Genomic DNA, 18,496 nt, shown 5'->3' with positions numbered 1-18,496 from the left:
TCTTCGCTCTATGGCTGTCTGTATTCTCTACTCTATGGCTCTCTGTATTCTTCGCTCTATGGCTGTCTGTATTCTCTACTCTATGGCTCTCTGTATTCTCTACTCTATGGCTCTCTGTATTCTCCGCTCTATGGCTCTCTGTATTCTCTACTCTATGGCTCTCTGTATTCTCTACTCTATGGCTCTCTGTATTCTCCGCTCTATGACTCTCTGTATTCTTCGCTCTATGGCTGTCTGTATTCTCTACTCTATGGCTCTCTGTATTCTCTACTCTATGTCTCTCTGTATTCTCTACTCTACGGCTCTCTGTATTCTTCGCTCTATGGCTCTCTGTATTCTCTACTCTATGGCTCTCTGTATTCTTCGCTCTATGGCTCTCTGTATTCTCTACTCTATGGCTCTCTGTATTCTCTACTCTATGGCTCTCTGTATTCTCTACTCTATGACTCTCTATATTCTCTACTCTATGGCTGTCTGTATTCTCCACTCTATGGCTCTCTGTATTCTCTACTCTATGGCTCTCTGTATTCTCCGCTCTATGGCTCTCTGTATTCTCTACTCTATGGCTCTCTGTATTCTCTACTCTATGGCTCTCTGTATTCTCTACTCTATGGCTCTCTGTATTCTCTACTCTATGGCTCTCTGTATTCTCTACTCTATGACTCTCTATATTCTCTACTCTATGGCTGTCTGTATTCTCCACTCTATGGCTCTCTGTATTCTCTACTCTATGGCTCTCTGTATTCTCTACTCTATGGCTCTCTGTATTCTTCGCTCTATGACTCTCTGGGCCTGATTTACTAAGCTATGTGCGCTGCGCTGGTTCATGCATTAATTAGTACTCCGGGTGGAGGCTTAATCAGGCGCATGAACCAGCGTAGCAGCCGGCGCATTGAAACTAATATGTAAAGCCGCGCCGAACTCCCTATAGAAGTCTATGGGAGAAATCAAAAGTGTTCATTTTAAAGGCTAATCTGCAAGTTTAGTCCTAAAAAGTGTTTGGGGACCTCAGTCCTGCCCCAGGGAACATGTATCAATGCTTTTTTTATTTTTTAAAACGGCCGTTTTTTCGGGAGCAGTGAAATTAATAATTCTTAAAGTGAAACAATAAAAGTGAAATATTCCTTTAAATTTCGTACCTAGGGGGGGTGTAATGTCAGCATGTGAAATAGCGCATTTTTCCCGCACTTAGAACTCCCCCTGCACAAAGTGACATTCTGAAGGAAAAAAGTCATTTAAAAATTCACACGCGGCTATAATGAATTGTCGGCTCTGACAATTCTAAAGGGATTCATTCATAAAACAAACAAAAAAATGTGTAGGGGTTCCCCCAAATTAAATTACCAGGCCCTTCAGGTCTGGAATGGATATTAAGGGGAACCCCGCCGTAAAAACCAAAAAAAAAAAAAGACGTGCGGTTCCCGGCAAATATCCATTCCAGACCCTTCAGGTCTGGTGTGGATTTTAAGGGGAACTCCACCCCAAATTGAAAAAAAAAATGGCGTGGAGTCCCCCTAAAAATCCACACCAGACCCTTATCCGAGCACGTTGACCTGGCCGGCCGCAGAAAAGAGGGGGGGACAGAGTGCGGCCCCCCCCCTCTCCTGAACCGCACCAGGCCACATGCCCTCAACATGGGGAGGATGTCCCCATGTTGATGGGGACAAGGGCCTCATCCCCACAACCCTTGCCCGGTGGTTGTGGGGGTATGCGGGCGGGAGGTTTATCAGAATCTGGAAGACCCCTTTAACAAAGGGGACCCCCAGATCCTGACCCCCCCCCTGTGTGAAATGGTAATGGGGTACATTGTACCTCTACCATTTCACCCCAAAAAAAATGTCAAAGTGATAAAAATGACAGTAGCCGGTTTTTGACAAATCTTTTAATAAAATCTTCTTTTCTTCTTTCCTTCGGGGTTCTTCCGCTGCTTCTTTCTTCTAGTCCACATCTTGCCCGACGTCTTCTTCTATCTTCTCCGTCCGTCCTTCCGCCTTCTGGTCCCGCATCTTGCCCGTTGTCTTCTCCGCCAGCCTCCTCGTCCGCATCTTGGGTCTTCTGCGGTCTTCTTCTCGGTCCGCCGCCTTCTCGTCCCCTGCGTTTGAATTGTAATTGGCCGCCGTTTTCCCGCTCCTGGGACCCGCCCCCCTCTGACGCCACAAGTAAACTCCTTAGAAGGTCATGTGCGTCAGAGGGGGGCGGGGTCGCAGAGCGTCACACAGCGGGGGAATTCAATTTCAATCGCGCCGCCCGGAGAAGAAGTTCCCGCCGTGTCACACTCATGTGACCCCGCCCCCCTCTGACGCACATGACCTTCTAAGGAGTTTACTTGTGGCGTCAGAGGGGGGCGGGGTCACATGAGTGTGACACGGCGGGAACTTCTTCTCCGGGCGGCGCGATTGAAATTGAATTCCCCCGCTGTGTGACGCTCTGCGACCCCGCCCCCCTCTGACGCACATGACCTTCTAAGGAGTTTACTTGTGGCGTCAGAGGGGGGCGGGTCCCAGGAGCGGGAAAACGGCGGCCAAATCAAATTCAAACGCAGGGGACGAGAAGGCGGCGGACCGAGAAGAAGACCGCAGAAGACCCAAGATGCGGACGAGGAGGCGGACGGAGAAGAAGACAGGACAAGATGCGGGACCAGAAGGCGGAAGGACGGACGGAGAAGATAGAAGAAGACGTCGGGCAAGATGTTGACGAGAAGAAAGAAGCAGCGGAAGAACCCCGAAGGAAAGAAGAAAAGAAGATTTTATTAAAAGATTTGTCAAAAACCGGCTACTGTCATTTTTATCACTTTGACATTTTTTTTGGGGTGAAATGGTAGAGGTACAATGTACCCCATTACCATTTCACACAGGGGGGGGGGTCAGGATCTGGGGGTCCCCTTTGTTAAAGGGGTCTTCCAGATTCTGATAAACCTCCCGCCCGCATACCCCCACAACCACCGGGCAAGGGTTGTGGGGATGAGACCCTTGTCCCCATCAACATGGGGACATCCTCCCCATGTTGAGGGCATGTGGCCTGGTGCGGTTCAGGAGAGGGGGGGGGCGCACTCTGTCCCCCCCTCTTTTCTGCGGCCGGCCAGGTCAACGTGCTTGGATAAGGGGGTCTGGTGTGGATTTTTAGGGGGACTCCACGCCATTTTTTTTTTTCAATTTGGGGTGGAGTTCCCCTTAAAATCCACACCAGACCTGAAGGGTCTGGAATGGATATTTGCCGGGAACCGCACGTCTTTTTTTTTTGGGGTTTTTACGGCGGGGTTCCCCTTAATATCCATTCCAGACCTGAAGGGCCTGGTAATTTAATTTGGAGGGACCCCCTTTTTTTTTTTAATGAGCAATGACTCTATTCTTTATAGCCATGAGTACTTTAACCACTTGCCCACCGGGTTAATTCTGGCACTTCTCTCCTTCATGTGAAAATCACAATTTTTTGGCTAGAAAATTAATCAGAACCCCCAAACATTATATATTTTTTTTAGCAGACATCCTAGGGAATAAAATGGCAGTCATTGCAATACTTTTTGTCACACCGTATTTGCGCAGCGGTCTTACAAGCGCACTTTTTTTGGATAAAAATCACTTTTTTGAATTAAAAAATAAGACAACAATACATTTTGCCCAATTTTTTTCTATATTGTGAAAGATAATGTTACGCCGAGTAAAATGATACCCAACATGTCATGCTTAAAAATTGCGCCCGCTCGTGGCATGGCGTCAAACTTTTACCCTTTAAAAAACTCGATAGGCGACGTTTAAAAAATTCTACAGGTTGCATTTTTTGAGTTGCAGAGTAGGTCTAGGGCTAGAATTATTGCTCTCACTCTAACGATCGCGGCGATACCTCACTTGTGTGGTTTGAATACTGTTTTCATATGCGGGCGCTACTCGCGTATGCGTTTGCTTCTGTGCGCGAGCTCGTCGCGACGGGGCGCTTAAAATTTTTTTTTGGGGGTTTTCTTATTTATTTTTATTTAGTTTTATAATGTTTTACACTGAAATAAAAAAATAAAAAAAAAATGATCAGTTTTCTTCCTATTACAAGGAATGTAAACATCCCTTGTAATAGGACTAGTGTGTGACAGGTCCTCTTTATGGAGAGAGGCGGGGTCAATAAGGCTGGAAAGCATGGTATTGAAAAAATAAATAAAAGTTCTCATGCTTTCAGCTGCAATCATGTTCGTTCACCACAGTGGTGTAGTGTATAGCACTTTGACCTAGCAGCAAAAGAGTCGTTGGTTCGAATCCCGCCCGTGACAGCATCTGCATGGAGTTTGCATGTTCTCCCTGTGCCTGCGTGGGTTTCCTCCCACAATATAAAAACACGCTGTAAATCGGTTCCGGTCTAAATAAGCCCTAATATGCAGTAGTATATTAAGGTTTGGTTCTGCCCTAGGCCTGACTACATTTCTGCACCTCCTAATAGAAAAATGACCCACCCCTTCCTGTCAAGGTCACACCCTGTTTTTGTATAACCCCGCCCAGTAATTTTCAGGGGACCCACACACTAGTTCTGGGGGGGCACTGGATTCCCTTAACCACTTCCATACCAGGCACTTACGCACCTTCCCGCCCAAGCCAATTTTCAGCTTTCAACACTGTCGCACTTTGAATGGCAATTGCGCGGTCATACAACACTGTACCCAAACAAAATTGGCGTCCTTTTTTCCCCACAAATAGAGCTTTCTTTTGTTGTTATTTGATCACCTCTGCGATTTTTTTTTGCGCAACAACTAAAAAAAGACTGCAAATTTTGAAACAAAAAAACCTTTTTCTTTTTTTAGGTTAATTTTTTTGTAAATACGTTTTTCTCTTTCAATTACGGGCACTGATATGGCGGCACTGATGGGCCCCGATGAGATGGCACTGATGGACATCGATGAGGTAGTACTGACGGCACAGATGAGGTGGCATTGATTGGCGGCGCTGCTATGCGGCACTGATGGGCACTCATAGGCGGCACTGATGGGCACTCATGGGCGGCACAGATGGGCGGCACTTATGGGTGGCACTGATGGATACTTATGGGCGGCACTTATGGGTGGCACTGATGGATACTTATGGGTGGCACAGGTGGGCACTGTGCATGGATGGGCACTGTGGGGTGGCACTGATTTTCCCAGTCAGTGCCCATTTGTGGGCACTGATTGGCATCTTTTTTCTTATTTTTTAATGCTTTTTGTTTTTTTGTTCTATATTTTTTTTGTTTTTGCACACCCTGGTGGTCCAGGGTGGGCATCCCTGGTGGTCCAGTGTGGTGATCCGAGGGGGGGCTGCGCTGATAAACAATCAGCGCGAACGCCCCCTGTCAGGAGAGCCGCCGATCGGCTCTCCTATACTCGCGTCTGTAAGACGCGAGTGAGGAAGAGCCATCGATGGCTCTTCCTGTTTACATCGTGATCAGCCGTGATTGGACACGGCTGATCACGTGGTAAAGAGTCTCCGTCTCCGTGAGAGACTCTTTAACGAGATCGGAGATGCAGGGTGTCAGACTGACACCCCGCATCACCGATCTCCGCGCTGCGTGCCCCCACAGGCGCGTGCGGCATGAAATCCTGCAGGACGTCCTGTCAGGATTGTGTAACCACTTCCCGGACGTAAATCGGCCATAGGCTGGGCGGGAAGTGGTTAATTTGCATAGTTTTTCTCTCACTTCCTGTTTGGCTATGGGGCAGGAAGTGAAGGCAAATCTCCCCAATTGGACACAGATAATACAAAATAAACTGACAGGGCCTATAACCCTCCCTCACTCTATCCAAAATGAAAGAAAATAAAACTTGTTGATTATAGTTCTTGTCAGGGGCGGACTGACCATTGAGTCACTCGGGCACTGCCCGAGGGCCCCATGCCACTAGGGGGCCCCATCCGGGTTGCCAGGCTCAGTAAAACCAGGGACAGTATGTAAAAATCTGTGTTTTTTTTAGATCTGTCCCTGATATGTCCGAAAATGACATGCTTTTAATGTGAATATCCCAAGATTTTAGCTGCCCCGCCTCTGTACTGCCTCCTGGCGTGGTGGTCATCTGTAAGCCAGAGGGGCCCCATAATCTTCTATTGCCCAGGGGCCACATGAGTTGTCAGTCCACCCCTGGTTCTAGTTTAAGCACAAATTTCATAGAGTTTTATTGAGAGCCCTAAGAAAATATAACCATGCCAATAGGCCAGGATAGAGCGTTGCTAATATGTAGGAATGTGTGTGTTAGAGCGCCCCACCCAATGTTAACTAAAAAGTTATTAATTTGCAAATAAGTATTATCTGCTCATTTTTTGGGGATGTCTGCACCCCTGATAGTGACAACATTTGTGAGGTGTCTTCACCCTTTCTAATTCATTCACTTCCTGTCACATAGCCAAACAGGAAGTGAGGGTAAAACCTTACTAATATCTTTTCTTGGGGACACAGAGATCAATCTAAATAGTTTCCCATTATGTAAATTGCACTCTAGCATTTTGCTGTGTACACCCCAAATTATTAGGGATCTTGGACTTTGGGGTCCATTTACTAAAGGCAAATCCACTCCTACAAGTGCAAAGCAAGGAAGAAAACAAAACAACTTTGCTTCTACAGGATTGGATGTTAAAACCATCAGTGCTTCCTCTCTGATTTTCAGCAACTACGCTTGTACTTGCAGAGTGGCTTTGCCTTTACTAAACCCCAAACTAAATAATCATTTGGGGCAGGGATCCTCAAACTACGGCCCTCCAGCTGTTGTAGAACTACACATCCCATGAGGCCTTGTAATGCACTGACATTCACAGACATGACTAGGCATGATGGGAATTGTAGTTCCTGAACAACTGGAGGGCCGTAGTTTGAAGACCCATGATTTGGGGTGTACACAGCAGTGCTGGAGTGCAATTTGCTTAATGGGGACACTAGTTAGATTGACCTGTGTCCCCAAGAAATGACACTGGTAGGGTTTTAACCTCACTTCCTGTTCAGCTGTGTGACAGGAAGTGAAGCCAATTTTAAGAAAAGGGACACAAAGCTCAACACAAAAATAAAAAAACACAAAGCAGGGGTTCTAACACTCACTTGGCTTCCCTCAAACACCCACAATTTGAATAGGATTGCCTTGCGCTAGATTTAAGCACAGTGCTGTAAATCAGCACGTCAAGCCTGTCCACCAATAGCAAACCCCCCCACAGGCCATGTTTGCAGGTTTTCCTTCATCTTGCACATGTGCTTTAAAATAGTCTGGACAGCAATTCTTGATAAGAGAAATCCCCAAAACATGTCCTGTCGGGGGTACTTGAGGGCTGAGGACCACTGCAGAAAAAAGAAAATACTTACCAGTTTTTGTCTTTAAAGTCAGGGAGAATAAACATGGCAAACATTTCATGATTACACACCAGGAAAGAAGCTTAGACAAAAATCACACATAATTTGTTAGGCCCTAACCTAGTTCAGCTGCAGCTGTCAACATATGTAGCATGAAAAAGTAACAAAAGACAAACTTAAAGCGGATGTGCCATGGGAACAAAATATTAAAAGTCAGCAGCTACAAATACTGCAGCTGCTGACTTTTAATATTAGGACACTTACCTGTCCTGGAGTCCAGCGCCGATCGCAGCAGAGCACGAGCGATCGCTCGTCACTCTGCTGCTCCCCCCGCCATCCACGCTCAGGGAACCAGGAAGTGAAGCGCTGCGGCTTCACTGCCCGGTTCCCTACGGCGCATGCGCGAGTCGCGCTGCGCCCGCCGATTGGCTCACACGCTGTGTGCTGGGAGCCGAGTGTTCCCAGCACACAACGGGCGACAGACGGGATGTGACGGAATGCCCGTCTTTCGCCCGTATCGTGTGGCCGGAAGTGGGTGCAAATACCTGTCTTTAGACAGGTGTCTGCACCCCCCTCCCCCCTGAAAGGTGTCAAATGTGACACCGGAGGGGGGGAGGGTTCCGATCAGCGGGACTCCACTTTAGGGTGGAGGACCGCTTTAACAATTTTAAAGTAATTTTTATTGGTCAACAAAACAAGGAAAGCAAAAAAAGACAAACAAACAAAAATACATTTCAAAATTCTAATTAACCATAGCTTTACACATTTTTCATAAAATAAGGCCACATAGACAAATACATCAAAGTGAACATCATTTAAAAATAAACCAAAACCATTGGCAAAATAAAACAAAACCCATGCAACAAACCACATTTGTGTTTAGCAACAGCATTTCTGCCAGCCTGCCCCTTCTGAGGGCAGCTGAGGACTGATCGATCCAAGCTTTTTATAACAGTGCTAGTAATGAAGCAATTGAAATCACATGAACAAATTGCAGTCTCTAGTTTGGGTGAGCTTGTAATTGGGCACACCTGCAATTAATCCAAACCACGCTCTATGAGCATCCAATGAGTGTTTTTCACCTTTTAAAAAGAAAGGATATTTTTTTTCTAAGTGTTTGAGCATGCTCAGTTCAGCACACATGTAGGAACCAAGCTGCAATGGAATGAGAGCTTTTTTTTTTTGGTTTCCCCTGATCTGATGCTTTCCAGCCTGAAGGGGAGGTGTTAAAGACAGAAGTAAACACGCACATTTAATAATCTATTTGTGTGAAAAAAAAGGTTGCCAATTTTGTTTGGGAGCCACGTCGCACGACTGCGCAATTGTCAGTTAAAGCGACGCCGCGCCGAATCACAAAAACTTGCCCGGTCATTGACCAGAAATATGGTCCGGGCTCAAGTGGTTAAAAATTAACAAAACACAAAAGTGAGCCCAATTTTTGGGGATAATGTGAAAGATGATGTTACACTGAGTAAATAGATACCTTACATGTCACGCTTTACTATTGGAAACACTCCTGCAATGGGGCCAAAATGAATTCCGTGAATATCCCCATAGGCGACCTTTTTCTTTTTTTTCCAGGTTACCAGTTTATAGTTACAAAGAAGGTCTAGTGGTAAAAGTATTGCTCTCGCTCTAACGCACGCGTCAATACCTCACATGTGTGGTTTGAACGATGTTTATATATGTGGGCGGGACTTGCGTAAGTCCCGCCCACATATGTAAAAATTATTTTTACTTTTTGCTATAATAAATATCCCCAAAAATGTATATTCAAAAAACTAAAAAAACCCTCAGTTTAGGCCGATACGTATTCTACATCTTTTTGGTTCCAAAAAATCGCAAATAGCGTTTAGTGTTTGGTTTTTGCAAAAGTTATAGCGTCTACAAATTTTTTTTTTTTGTTGTTTTAACTAGTTATTGGGGCGATCAGCGATTTTTATCGGTACTGCGACATTATGGTGGACACATCGAACAGTTTTTTGGAACCATTGGCATTTTTCTAGCGATCAGTGCTGTAAAAAATGCATTGCTTACTCAAAAAATGCCACTGGCAGGGAAGGGGTTAACACTAGGTGCGAGGGAGGGGTTAAATATGTTCCCTGGGTGTGTTCTAACTGTAGGGGGGGGGGTGGGACTGACATGTGTAAATGACAGATCGCTGTTCATGAAGGGGAACTCCAGACCCCCCCAAAAAAAAATAAGGTGGGTTCCCTCCAGGTGCATACCAGGCTCTTAGGCTTGGTCTGGAACATAAGGGGTTAAACCGGGGCCCAAAAAAATAGCGTGGGGTCCCCCCCAAGATCCAAACCAAGCCCTTATCCCAGGCACGCAGTCTGGTCAGACAGGAATGGGGGTGGGGACGAGCGAGCGCCCCCCTCCCTCCTGAGCCATACCAGACCACATGCCCTCAACATGGGGGAGTGTGTGCTGTGGGGGAGGGGGGCACTGCCCCCCCACCCCAAAGCACTCTTGCCCCCATGTCGATAGGGACAAGAGCCTCTTCCCGACAACCCTGGCCGTTGGTTGTCGGGGTATGCGGGCGGAGAGCTTATCAGAATCTGAGAGACCCCTTTAATAAAGGGGTCCCCAGATTCCGGCCCCCCACCCTATGTGAATGAGTATGGGGTACATCGTACCTCTACCCATTCACATGGGGGAAATGTAAAGTAAAAAAAAAACACCACACAGAATAAAATATTTTATTAATCTGCTCCGGAGCCCCCCCTTTCTTCTTTAGCTCTCTTAGAAGGGGGGGTTTCTTCTCTCCCGATCTTCCGCCGGGACCCTGGGCTTCGGTGATTTCTGCCGGGGGAGGGCGCCATCCCTCGGTCCTCTCCGGAGCCTTCCGCCGGATGCCCCCACCCCATTTAAGCTCTTTTTCATTAGGGAGGGGCATCCGGACTTCGGGGTCTTCTGCCGGGGGATGGCGCCTATCCCCCGGTCTTTCCGGTGCCTTCCGCCAGGGTTCCGGTCTTCCTGGTCTTCTGCCGGGGGTGCGCCAACTCCCCGGTCTTTTCTCTTCTGTCTTCTCTGCTCCCTCTTCTGCCTGGCTCCCCCGCGGAGCCAGGGCTTTCTTCCGTCTTCTTTCTTCTCTCTTCCTTCTTCTGCCTGTCTCCTCCGGGAGCCCAGGGCTTGTCTCCGCTGTCTTCTTCCTTCTCTTCCATTCGATGTTGACACGACGAGGTTCCGCGCTGACATGCCGTGTCAGCGGCGGGCATGGACTTATATAGGGTAATGCCACCATGTGACCTCAACCCATGTGACATCACATTCCCTGGGCATGATGGGAATGTGATGTCACATGGGTTGAGGTCACATGGTGGCATTGCCCTATATAAGTCCATGCCCACTGCTCAGACGGCATTCCAGCGCCGGACCTCGTCGTGTCAACATCGAATGGAAGAGAAGGAAGAAGACAGCGGAGACAAGCCCTGGGCTCCCGGAGGAGACAGGCAGAAGAAGGAAGAGAGAAGAAAGAAGACGGAAGAAAGCCCTGGCTCCGCGGGGGAGCCAGGCAGAAGAGGGAGCAGAGAAGACAGAAGAGAAAAGACCTGGGAGTTGGCGCACCCCCGGCAGAAGACCAGGAAGACCGGAACCCTGGCGGAAGGGAACCGGAAAGACCGGGGGATAGGCGCCATCCCCCGGCAGAAGACCCCGAAGTCCGGATGCCCCTCCCTAATGAAAAAGAGCTTAAATGGGGTGGGGGCATCCGGCGGAAGGCTCCGGAGAGGACCGAGGGATGGCGCCCTCCCCCGGCAGAAATCACCGAAGCCCAGGGTCCCGGCAGAAGATCGGGAGAGAAGAAACCCCCCCTTCTAAGAGAGCTAAAGAAGAAAGGGGGGGCTCCGGAGCAGATTAATAAAATATTTTATTCTGTGTGGTGTGTTTTTTTTACTTTACATTTCCCCCATGTGAATGGGTAGAGGTACGATGTACCCCATACTCATTCACATAGGGTGGGGGGCCGGCATCTGGGGGCCCCCTTATTAAAGGGAGCTCGCAGATTCCGATTAGCCCCGCCCGCATACCTCGACAACCAATGGCAAGGGTTGTCGGGAAGAGGCTCTTGTCCCTATCGACATGGGGGCAAGAGTGCTGTGGGGTGGGGGGGCAGTGCCCCCCTCCCCCACAGCACACACTCCCCCATGTTGAGGGCATGCGGTCTGGTACGGCTCAGGAGGGGGGGGGGCGCTCGCTCGTCCCCTCACCCATTCCTGTCCGGGCCAGACTGCATGCTTGGGATGAGGGCTTGGTTTGGATCTGGGGGGGACCCCCGCGCCGAATCGGCGCGGGTTTAACCCCTCACGTTCCGGACCAAGCCTAAGAGCCTAATGTAGCCCTGAAGGGGGACCCGCGCCGATTTCAAGTTTGAAATTTGGCGCCGAGTTCCCCTTCAGGGCTGAAAACAGCTCGGAGATTCCCGTGCGCCGCGTCACGCAGCGCAATCACGGGTACGCCGCTTGGTATTTACCAAGATTTTCACGGCGTACTGACAAGGCGCACGGGAATCCCTGACTTTTCTCTCTGCGCATGCCCAGTATGCAAATGAACCTCCCGAGGTTCAGGCGCACTGTGCAAGCGTACGGGGATCTGTTTTCAAAAAACACTTTCCCTTTCAATTCGGCCCGCCAAACACTTTAAAACACATGTCACTTCACTTCCCCTGCATCCCCCCACCTCCCCCCCTAATAAACTCCCGCCCAAACCCCCGCAATTTACACTTCAATGTGCCGTGCGCCAGGTCTGTACTGGTGCACAATGCACCCTCTCCTGGGCGCACGGAGCACATTAGTAACTAGGGAAATACACTGCACTAGCAGCGTATTTCTTTAGTAAATGGCCAAACGGCTGCTACTCCTGCTTTTACTCCATGAGTCATGGAGTAAAGGCTTGGTAAATCAGGCCCTCTGTATTCTTCGCTCTATGGATGCTTGCACCGGGTTTGTATGGCCAGTAGAGGATGCCGGTGACCCCCCAGAAGGAGAAGATTCCAGAACAGATGCATGGTAGGAATCAGAGACATTTCATTAATCATGTATGAAGTCTCTATAGGAATCTTCCAGGATAGCAAATAAAAAAACTCCCAAAAACGAAAATAAATAAATAAGATAAATGTCCACCAAATTCCTTCTATCTGAACCTTCAACCTTTGTGGCCGGGGGGTCAGTCTGTCTGTATTCTCTACTCTATGGCTCTCTGTATTCTCCACTCTATGGCTCTCTATATTCTCTACTCTATGGCTCTCTATATTCTCTACTCTATGACTCTCTGTATTCTCTACTCTATGGCTCTCTGTATTCTACGCTCTATGGCTGTCTGTATTCTCTACTCTATGGCTGTCTGTATTCTCTACTCTATGGCTCTCTGTATTCTCTACTCTATGGCTCTCTGTATTCTACGCTCTATGGCTGTCTGTATTCTCTACTCTATGGCTCTCTGTATTCTTCGCTCTATGGATCTCTGTATTTTCTACTCTATGGCTCTCTGTATTCTCCGCTCTATGGATCTCTGTATTATCCACTCTATGGCTCTCTGTATTCTCTACTCTATGGCTCTCTGTATTCTTCGCTCTATGGATCTCTGTATTATCCACTCTATGGCTCTCTGTATTCTCTACTCTATGGCTGTCTGTATTCTCTACTCTATGGCTGTCTGTATTCTCTACTCTATGGCTCTCTGTATTCTCTACTCTATGGCTCTCTGTATTCTACGCTCTATGGCTGTCTGTATTCTCTACTCTATGGCTCTCTGTATTCTTCGCTCTATGGATCTCTGTATTTTCTACTCTATGGCTCTCTGTATTCTCCGCTCTATGACTCTCTGTATTCTCTACTCTATGGCTCTCTGTATTCTCCGCTCTATGACTCTCTGTATTCTCTACTCTATGGCTCTCTGTATTCTCTACTCTATGGCTGTCTGTATTCTCTACTCTATGGCTCTCTGTATTCTCTACTCTATGGCTCTCTGTATTCTTCGCTCTATGGATCTCTGTATTATCCACTCTATGGCTCTCTGTATTCTCTACTCTATGGCTGTCTGTATTCTCTACTCTCTGGCTCTCTGTATTCTCTACTCTATGGCTGTCTGTATTCTCTACTCTATGGCTCTCTGTATTCTCTACTCTATGGCTCTCTGTATTCTTCGCTCTATGGCTGTCTGTATTCTCTACTCTATGGCTCTCTGTATTCTCTACTCTATGGCTCTCTGTATTCTTCGCTCTATGGATCTCTGTATTATCCACTCTATGGCTCTCTGTATTCTCTACTCTATGGCTGTCTGTATTCTCTACTCTCTGGCTCTCTGTATTCTCTACTCTATGGCTGTCTGTATTCTCTACTCTATGGCTCTCTGTATTCTCTACTCTATGGCTCTCTGTATTCTCTACTCTATGGCTCTCTGTATTCTTCGCTCTATGGCTCTCTGTATTCTCTACTCTATGGCTCTCTGTATTCTTCGCTCTATGGCTCTCTGTATTCTCTACTCTATGTCTCTCTGTATTCTCCGCTCTATGGCTCTCTGTATTCTCCGCTCTATGGCTCTCTGTATTCTCCGCTCTATGGCTCTCTGTATTCTCCACTCTATTGCTCTCTGTATTCTCTACTCTATGTCTCTCTGTATTCTCCACTCTATGACTCTCTGTATTCTCTACTCTATGGCTGTCTGTATTCTCTACTCTATGGCTCTCTGTATTCTCTACTCTATGGCTGTCTGTATTCTCTACTCTATGGCTCTCTGTATTCTCTACTCTATGGCTCTCTGTATTCTTCGCTCTATGGCTGTCTGTATTCTCTACTCTATGTCTCTCTGTATTCTCCGCTCTATGGCTCTCTGTATTCTCCGCTCTATGGCTCTCTGTATTCTCCGCTCTATGACTCTCTGTATTCTCCGCTCTATGGCTCTCTGTATTCTCTACTCTATGGCTCTCTGTATTCTTCGCTCTATGGCTCTCTGTATTCTCTACTCTATGTCTCTCTGTATTCTCCGCTCTATGGCTCTCTGTATTCTCCGCTCTATGGCTCTCTGTATTCTCCACTCTATGGCTCTCTATATTCTCTACTCTATGGCTCTCTATATTCTCTACTCTATGTCTCTCTGTATTCTCCGCTCTATGACTCTCTGTATTCTCCGCTCTATGGCTCTCTGTATTCTCTACTCTATGTCTCTCTGTATTCTTCGCTCTATGACTCTCTGTATTCTCTACTCTATGGCTCTCTGTATTCTCTACTCTATGGCTCTCTGTATTCTCCACTCTATGGCTCTCTGTATTCTCCACTCTATTGCTCTCTGTATTCTCTACTCTATGTCTCTCTGTATTCTCCACTCTATGACTCTCTGTATTCTCTACTCTATGTCTCTCTGTATTCTCCACTCTATGACTCTCTGTATTCTCTACTCTATGGCTCTCTGTATTCTCCACTCTATGACTCTCTGTATTCTTCGCTCTATGGATCTCTGTATTCTCTACTCTATGACTCTCTGTATTCTCCGCTCTATGGCTCTCTGTATTCTCTACTCTATGTCTCTCTGTATTCTTCGCTCTATGACTCTCTGTATTCTCTACTCTATGGCTCTCTGTATTCTCTACTCTATGGCTCTCTGTATTCTCCACTCTATGGCTCTCTGTATTCTCCACTCTATTGCTCTCTGTATTCTCTACTCTATGGCTCTCTGTATTCTCTACTCTATGTCTCTCTGTATTCTCCACTCTATGACTCTCTGTATTCTCTACTCTATGTCTCTCTGTATTCTCCACTCTATGACTCTCTGTATTCTCTACTCTATGGCTCTCTGTATTCTCCACTCTATGGCTCTCTGTATTCTCCACTCTATTGCTCTCTGTATTCTCTACTCTATGTCTCTCTGTATTCTCCACTCTATGGCTCTCTGTATTCTCCGCTCTATGGCTCTCTGTATTCTCCACTCTATGGCTCTCTATATTCTCTACTCTATGGCTCTCTGTATTCTCTACTCTATGGCTCTCTGTATTCTCTACTCTATGGCTCTCTGTATTCTCTACTCTATGGCTCTCTGTATTCTCTACTCTATGGCTCTCTGTATTCTCCGCTCTATGGCTCTCTGTATTCTCCACTCTATGGCTCTCTGTATTCTCTACTCTATGGCTCTCTGTATTCTCCACTCTATGGCTCTCTATATTCTCTACTCTATGGCTCTCTATATTCTCTACTCTATGTCTCTCTGTATTCTCCGCTCTATGACTCTCTGTATTCTCCGCTCTATGGCTCTCTGTATTCTCTACTCTATGTCTCTCTGTATTCTTCGCTCTATGACTCTCTGTATTCTCTACTCTATGGCTCTCTGTATTCTCTACTCTATGGCTCTCTGTATTCTCCACTCTATGGCTCTCTGTATTCTCCACTCTATTGCTCTCTGTATTCTCTACTCTATGGCTCTCTGTATTCTCTACTCTATGTCTCTCTGTATTCTCCACTCTATGACTCTCTGTATTCTCTACTCTATGTCTCTCTGTATTCTCCACTCTATGACTCTCTGTATTCTCTACTCTATGGCTCTCTGTATTCTCCACTCTATGGCTCTCTGTATTCTCCACTCTATTGCTCTCTGTATTCTCTACTCTATGTCTCTCTGTATTCTCCACTCTATGGCTCTCTGTATTCTCCGCTCTATGGCTCTCTGTATTCTCCACTCTATGGCTCTCTATATTCTCTACTCTATGGCTCTCTGTATTCTCTACTCTATGGCTCTCTGTATTCTCTACTCTATGGCTCTCTGTATTCTCTACTCTATGGCTCTCTGTATTCTCTACTCTATGGCTCTCTGTATTCTCCGCTCTATGGCTCTCTGTATTCTCCACTCTATGGCTCTCTGTATTCTCTACTCTATGGCTCTCTGTATTCTCCACTCTATGGCTCTCTATATTCTCTACTCTATGGCTCTCTATATTCTCTACTCTATGTCTCTCTGTATTCTCCGCTCTATGACTCTCTGTATTCTCCGCTCTATGGCTCTCTGTATTCTCTACTCTATGTCTCTCTGTATTCTTCGCTCTATGACTCTCTGTATTCTCTACTCTATGGCTCTCTGTATTCTCTACTCTATGGCTCTCTGTATTCTCCACTCTATGACTCTCTGTATTCTCCACTCTATGGCTCTCTGTATTCTCCACTCTATGGCTCTCTGTATTCTCTACTCTATGGCTCTCTGTATTCTCCACTCTATGACTCTCTGTATTCTCTACTCTATGGCTCTCTGTATTCTCTACTCTATGGCTCTCTGTATTCTCTACTCTATGGCTCTCTGTATTCTCTACTCTATGGCTCTCTGTATTCTCTACTCTATGGCTGTCTGTATTCTTCACTCTATGTCTGTCTGTATTCTCTACTCTATGGCTCTCTGTATTCTCTACTCTATGGCTCTCTGTATTCTCCACTCTATGGCTCTCTGTATTCTCCACTCTATGTCTCTCTGTATTCTCTACTCTATGACTCTCTGTATTCTCTACTCTATGGCTCTCTGTATTCTCTACTCTATGGCTCTCTGTATTCTCTACTCTATGGCTCTCTGTATTCTCTACTCTATGGCTGTCTGTATTCTCCACTCTATGGCTCTCTGTATTCTCCACTCTATGGCTCTCTGTATTCTCTACTCTATGGCTCTCTGTATTCTCCACTCTATGACTCTCTGTATTCTCTACTCTATGGCTCTCTGTATTCTCTACTCTATGGCTGTCTGTATTCTCCACTCTATGGCTCTCTGTATTCTCCACTCTATGGCTCTCTGTATTCTCCACTCTATGACTCTCTGTATTCTCTACTCTATGTCTCTCTGTATTCTCCACTCTATGACTCTCTGTATTCTCTACTCTATGGCTCTCTGTATTCTCCACTCTATGGCTCTCTGTATTCTCCACTCTATTGCTCTCTGTATTCTCTACTCTATGTCTCTCTGTATTCTCCACTCTATGGCTCTCTGTATTCTCCGCTCTATGGCTCTCTGTATTCTCTACTCTATGGCTCTCTGTATTCTCTACTCTATGGCTCTCTGTATTCTCCACTCTATGGCTCTCTATATTCTCTACTCTATGGCTCTCTGTATTCTCTAGTCTATGGCTCTCTGTATTCTCTACTCTATGGCTCTCTGTATTCTCTACTCTATGGCTCTCTGTATTCTCTACTCTATGGCTCTCTGTATTCTCCGCTCTATGGCTCTCTGTATTCTCCACTCTATGGCTCTCTGTATTCTCTACTCTATGGCTCTCTGTATTCTCCACTCTATGGCTGTCTGTATTCTCTACTCTATGACTCTCTGTATTCTCTACTCTATGGCTCTCTGTATTCTCTACTCTATGGCTCTCTGTATTCTCCACTCTATGGCTCTCTGTATTCTCCACTCTATGACTCTCTGTATTCTCTACTCTATGTCTCTCTGTATTCTCCACTCTATGACTCTCTGTATTCTCTACTCTATGGCTCTCTGTATTCTTCGCTCTATGGCTGTCTGTATTCTCTACTCTATGTCTCTCTGTATTCTCCGCTCTATGTCTCTCTGTATTCTCCACTCTATGACTCTCTGTATTCTCTACTCTATGGCTCTCTGTATTCTCCACTCTATGGCTCTCTGTATTCTCCACTCTATTGCTCTCTGTATTCTCTACTCTATGTCTCTCTGTATTCTCCACTCTATGGCTCTCTGTATTCTCCGCTCTATGGCTCTCTGTATTCTCTACTCTATGGCTCTCTGTATTCTCTACTCTATGGCTCTCTGTATTCTCCACTCTATGGCTCTCTATATTCTCTACTCTATGGCTCTCTGTATTCTCTACTCTATGGCTCTCTGTATTCTCTACTCTATGGCTCTCTGTATTCTCTACTCTATGGCTCTCTGTATTCTCTACTCTATGGCTCTCTGTATTCTCCGCTCTATGGCTCTCTGTATTCTCCACTCTATGGCTCTCTGTATTCTCTACTCTATGGCTCTCTGTATTCTCCACTCTATGGCTGTCTGTATTCTCTACTCTATGGCTCTCTGTATTCTCTACTCTATGGCTCTCTGTATTCTCTACTCTATGGCTCTCTGTATTCTCTACTCTATGGCTCTGTGTATTCTTCGCTCTATGGATGCTTGCACCGGGTTTGTATGGCCAGTAGAGGATGCCCGTGACCCCCCAGGAGGAGAAGATTCCAGAACAGATGCATGGTAGGGATCAGAGACATTTCATTAATCATGTATGAGATCT

At 46.5% G+C, this 18,496-nt stretch overlaps 1 protein-coding gene across 1 annotated transcript in view; it reads left to right on the top strand.

Moving 5' to 3' along the window:
- Positions 1 to 18,496, top strand: part of LOC120921525 (pepsin A-like) — an 89,179-nt gene that overhangs the window by 70,067 nt on the left and 616 nt on the right. The window lies entirely within an intron of this gene.

The sequence above is a fragment of the Rana temporaria genome (genome assembly GCF_905171775.1).
Source record: "Rana temporaria chromosome 1 unlocalized genomic scaffold, aRanTem1.1 chr1d, whole genome shotgun sequence".
NCBI classification, from domain to species: domain Eukaryota; kingdom Metazoa; phylum Chordata; class Amphibia; order Anura; family Ranidae; genus Rana; species Rana temporaria.
The sequence above is the reverse complement of the archived record's forward strand: the minus strand, read 5'-3'. Positions and strand labels throughout refer to the sequence as shown.